Genomic DNA, 6,000 nt, shown 5'->3' with positions numbered 1-6,000 from the left:
GACAACCCCGCCATGGCGACTCGCTGCTGACTCATCTTTGCACACCTGTGTGTTTTAGGTTACTCCGTGGGGCTTCGGAGAGAAATCACACCTCACCCAGGCAGCCCTGCCCTGCCTTTCTCTTCAAAAACTTCAGCAGCGAGCTCCCAGATATGAATGCAGGGACAGGAGGGGTTGTGTACACTCCAGGAAAAAATAAAGACCTCTTTCCGCTGTAACCAGCCGTCCCACTAACCTCGCTCTGCCTGAGGAGCACTGCATGCAGAGCCAGTTCTTATAATTTCTACTAGTACCCTGCAGCTCAACCCTCTGTATTATCTTCTGTCTTCTCAGCTCTCACCTGCAGCTCAAGATACATGCCTGAGCAGTGGCCCCAGACTTCATTAGCAAATAAAAAAGGAGCTAGTTTTATTTTAGTTTCAAGAAGGCCCCCCCCCCCTTCCACAGCTTGCTCTCTTGCAGACAAAGCTTCCTTAAGTGATGTGGAAACTTGAGATAGGTAGGGTTCTTGAACCTTCATTTTTCCTTTGGCCTCAGAAGGTAATGGTGGTAGTAGAAAGGCACCTAACAGTGTGATTGCACAAAGATGTGTTTTATAACCATTTGCAACAGCAGGTTGAGATCTCTGTGGGGAAAGGGAGGATTAACCAACTCCCTGGGAAGAGGCCCCTGCTTTATCTCACAGAGTAAGTACAGCTGTCAATTAAGAGCAAAAAGGAAGTTGACTGCTATTAAAAGTTAGGAAAGAGGGTGGATGGTGGGGGTTTGGTTTCTTAAGTACTTGATTGTTTCTATTTGCAGCTTGAGGTGTCCCTGAAAGGGAGGTGGTTTTGGTTTTCCTGCTGAGAAGAGGAGCACTGATGGGTGAGTAGCTTGTCTGGGTTGTTTTCTGACCTTTGGGGAGCTGTTTTAAGAAGACTTTCAGCTTTAGACTAGTAGACCTGCTTGTTGTTAAATTGGAGGCTGTATGATGTTTTGTATTCCTGCCTGCTTTTCATGTGCTACTCCCAAAGTGATTGGGTAACAATTCTGATTCCCCTGAGGTTAAAAACTATAACGTTCTCCTTTATAAGGTAATGAGAGAAAAATGTAGCCACAGGAAGCAGCATCCTGGTTATTTTCTTTTGGGATTAATGACCCTGATGACAATAACTGGAAAGGCAAGGCAGGCAGGAATTAGAATTGTATAAGCAATGAAGCCTTAGGTTACCTTTACCTCTGAACATGTGCCTTCCCTGGTGCTGCCTTCTTGCATATTGTTCCTAATATTCTCACTATGTACTCCAAGTTTTGTCAGTAGAATACTCAAACACAAAATGAGACAATTCTGTAGATTCTGCACTGCCTTGTACCCTCTGCATGTTTAAGCAAACTGGAGTAAGTTCTTCTTCATCTCTGGCTTCTGTGACTAGTTGATACTACCTGACCCAGCTGACACAAAAAGTCCCATAAAAGACTATGGGAAGCATCTACTGAAAAACTGAGATGCTTGCTAAAGAGTGTTCACTTTGAATCACAACAGCCTGAAAATAATTTTGTGTGTGTGGTTCTCTTGGATGTACATTTCTATGGACCTGAAGGGGTGCTGGAAATGATGCTATGAGTTGTTTGTATTTAGCAGCGACTTGCTCTCTGCCTTGCTGTGCTCTGTGTAAGAAAGGGAGCTGTGGTACTTGACGTGTGTTGATTTTGCCATGAGAACTTGCACCCTTGCTTTCTGATATCGTATTGCTTCTTTCCCTATGGTGCCTGGGTGGGATTTTACCCTTGTATCTAGGAGAGCTCAGAGGCTCTTCTGATCTTATAATGAAATGATTATCCAAGAAGACAGGTCCCTGTTGCTCTGAAATGGTGAGCACGTTTTGAAGCCTCCAATGAGTAAAAGGGTTGACAATAGAGCTGAGCCCGTAGCAGTTCACCCAGAGCATTCAGCTAGATGGTGTCTGTCACGATGGGTCACAGAGGATAAATCATATCTGAGGTTGTCAGAAGCTGCCCCAACATGGGGTTTGTACGCAAGGGCTGAGCAGCCTTGCTGCCTCCTAGAGTAAGCTGCTCTCTGTTCACACCAAACTGGGTCTAGATTTGCTCAAAAGTCTGTGAAAAACTCTGTCCTTCTTATGCCACTAAATCAAGTTTCAATTTGCAAAGAAACCTGATGGTAGCTGAATTTTATCTTGTTTTATATTTGACTTCATCTTAACGTCAAGATTCTGGTTGCTACACCATCCATTTTTGAAAGAACCATCAAATACCTCTTGCAAATAATTCAATAGAGCATAGCCACATGTGAAAAGATCTCAGTAGGCATATTTAACCTTGTGAATCGGTTTCATTTCCTACATGTTTAGTGCTTTATGAAAATTCATGTTTTTATCTGCATCTTGCAAATTCTTCATTGTATTGAGGTTTTTCATTGAAAAAAGTTCAAAAAATCTGACTGATATTCTAATGAGTTCTTCTCCTGAATGCTGATCAGCTCAGCATTAATGGGCAGACATTCCTTGTAGCTGCTGTTTAACTTAAATGCTGTCAAAATAGTAGTGGTTGCTACTCATGCACCTCCAATTTACTCTCGTTAATGGTACTTTAGTTGTTTCTGAAATCATCCTTCAAAGATTATTTTAAGTGACATCTGTGTAGGCCTGAAGACCTGAATTGCCTTCTAAATCATATCCACTTGTGCCCAGGGATTTAATTAAAATATTTTAAAATGCAGAAAGAGGAAAAAAGCTTTGGAAGATTTAGAAATAAGATTTCCCCCCACCCCCATTCAGCAGCCATGCTCGGAGAGACAGGGGACTGTTCATAAATATGCTGTAATTGCCTTAATGAAGTACATAATCACATGATATTGGAAAAACAGGATGGAGGTGATGTTTAATGGGATGAAAGAGTCTCTGCTAGTTCTAATTACAAGCTACAATTTAAAGGCTCTCATCTCTGTCTTGAAACTTCTAAATTTTGGATGTAGGACAGACACTTTACACCTCTGGGTTTTTCTTTTTACTAAAACACATAAGCATCTTAGCAGGGTTTGCCCCATTTAAACAATATAAAACTTCATTGCCACAGCAGACTATTTAGATTTAGAACTAAGGAAAAATAAGAGAAGTGTAGACATGGCTAGGAGTTTAAAGTAGCCCAGGCCTTTACTGTCCTCTAAATTCAGGTAAAGCATTGACCAGAGTGGAGTTCTTTGCAGAAAGAAAAGAAAAGGAGTCAAGCTGCAGGACTGGGCTCTTAGTTAATACCTATACCCTTAACCCTGTACAGGTACTGAATGCATGTAACTGTATAAACTGTGTTCTAGTCATAAATCTCAGACTTAATCCTTTCTCCTGCACTTGTCCTGAGTTGCTGAGAATTTGCATGATTGGGGGGGGGCAAGTTCTTAAGCTATTGTTGCTAGGGAAACTGCCACCTTGATATGCGCCTGGTGAGAACAACTGTCTCTCTTTGTATCTAAGCAAAGGAAATCGGGGAGCAACTCTTCATAGTGGCAAGGTTGCATGTATTATGAGAACCGTGTAGGATTAATGACAATGCTTGCTTGAAGGGAGTTTGCCTGCTGCAATGAGTTTTTCCTAGCAGTGGTCCAAGCAGGCTTCGTATCTTTCTTTCTTTCTAATTACTCTTTTTATACTCACAGGCACCGTAGATCAGTGTTCACCTGTAAAGCATGTCTCTTTTTTCTTTCCTTTTTTCCGCTTTTTTTTCCTTTGAATAACGGTATGTAGTATAAGCCAGCCCAAAGAAAATTATGGCGCTCTCCTGCTTATTTTATAGCTCCTGTCATGTTGGTTTGGAAATACATTAGGGTTTCAGTTGTAATGTCCACCTTGCATTCACCTCTGATCTTTTCTCTTGCAAACCTGTCATTTGTTCTGACCCAATGTATCAACCACTCAACTTGGAGGAAGCTGTATGTTTTGATTTAGTGACTCTGGCCAGAGCAAGTTTAGTACCATCTGCCATGATAGAAGTCATATGATTGTTTAATCTCTAGTTTATTCTTTCCTTCCTCCCACTGTAAGTGTGATTCTTAATAAGTTAATACTCAGCAGCTTTGGATTCCTAATGATGTAGGTCTCTCTAATGTAATAATAATGATGTGATATCTATTTCGGTCACGCCCTCTTGTGTTTTATACTGTTGGAGCGTCAGCTGTACAGCTCAGTTTTGTGTTTTGTCCCTTATCTAGTGTGTTGCTTTTTTGTTTGAAGTCAGTGATGATTCCCAGGCATCTACCATATATACATTCAGCTGCTCTGATAACGCAACTTTTATTCTGGGAATTATTCTGGAGTAGCTAAACTAAAGAAACTACCCAGCTGTGTACAAACTGCAAATCTAGCAGAAAGGTTAGGTGCACAATTGCCTCCTGTAGTCTCCATGAAGACTGCTGTTCAGTTTTAGAAATATGCAGACTGTACTAGGTTGCTCAGTGAGGCTGTGCAGGTAACACTGAGAGCAAAAGCTAACATGCGGTGTCTGATGACAGCATGGAGGTAGAGGGACAGCTCAAATGGTCTGTTCATTGTCAGTCTATACAGGAGACTTCCCCAGTGATGTGTTTATTGATCAATAAGGCCCATAAAATGTAATTCTTCTTACTAGAATCAAGTGTAGTTAACAAGTCTGCTAAGTCTTTTGTGATAATAGGTGCATGATATATTCATAAGGACATCTGTAAAGCAAACAAGGAATGCTGAACTGGAGATTTGGGCTGTAATAAGTGACTGGAATTTTTTGTGTCGGTGGCAATTATATTGTGCATCTGCCCTATTTAGTCAAATATACTGGTCCAACAAGTTGCTGTCAGGGCTATTCTTCCTCATGCCACTGCCTTTCCCCACAGATAGCCTTTGACAAAAACCATCCAGTGTAACATTGTGATGACAAAACTTGTATTATTTGTCCTGAAAGACTTGAATTTGGATTGTGCTACTGCCCAGTTACAAATACTAGCGGTTTGTCTTGTCAGACTTCCATTATTGCTCTGGAAATCCTTCAGATGAGGCTGTGGGCCAGAGCTCTGAGAAAAGCTGTAGGAGCCAGCCGTACTGAGAACATCCAGTTGAACATCTGGGCTATGGTGGCTGCTGCGATGTGACAAAATTGGCCTGGTGGGGAGCCAATCTTTTTTATTTCTATATCTGTGTAAGAACACAGTAGGGGGCAGGTGCAGGAAAATGGGCCATAGCAAAGTGGCGTGAACCAAACCTTTTCTGTGGCATTAGGGACCTGAAGTGCTTCCATATAGTCAAATAAGTGCAATCGTTAAAAAGTGCAGGCAAAAATTGAAGGGAAAAAGCTAAAGGGATGAATCAATTGAAGCCTATGTTCTGCCTCAATCATTACATTTGCCTCACTGTGCTCCATGGCAGGCAAATAACAAGTACGTCTTCACTATGTTTTCAGAAGCAGAGAAGATAAATTTAAGGTAAGCAAGAAAATACTTTCTTTCCATATTTACATGTCGCTTCTGGGAGTTTATTGGTATTCTTCCTATGAGAAAGTAATGTTTTCCTTGGAAACTTGTGAGGATGTTACTGTTGTGTACTGAACTGGATCCACTGCGGAGGGTGCCCACTTCCTCTGGGAAGGACTTGCCTGCTCTAGCATCCCATTTCACGTTCTTTCTGCAACAAAGACAGAAATTGGTTTAAAACTCTAGTGAATGTAGACATGATAGTTGAACTGTCTTAGCTTGAAGTTCTTGACTTTCTAGGTGTTTCTTTGCAAAACTCTGTATAATCTCAGTTAAATTTTCTTTACTTCGTTTTTTGAGGTTAAAGTACTTTTCATCAGGTTCTTCCTGGTTGCAATATACTTAATGGATAGATCACAGCTAGGAACAGCTGGACACGGTCTAAGCAAAGCATGGCAGGAAACTTATGAAAGTCTTCAACCTTGTTGTATAAATTAAAAAAAAAAACCAACAAAACAACAACCAAACCAAAACCAACCAACCAACAAACCCCACACATCTTTCCT

This window comes from Aptenodytes forsteri, unplaced genomic scaffold (assembly GCF_000699145.1).
Source record: "Aptenodytes forsteri isolate BGI_AS27 unplaced genomic scaffold, ASM69914v1 Scaffold267, whole genome shotgun sequence".
In the NCBI taxonomy this organism is placed as follows: domain Eukaryota; kingdom Metazoa; phylum Chordata; class Aves; order Sphenisciformes; family Spheniscidae; genus Aptenodytes; species Aptenodytes forsteri.
The sequence above is the reverse complement of the archived record's forward strand: the minus strand, read 5'-3'. Positions refer to the sequence as shown.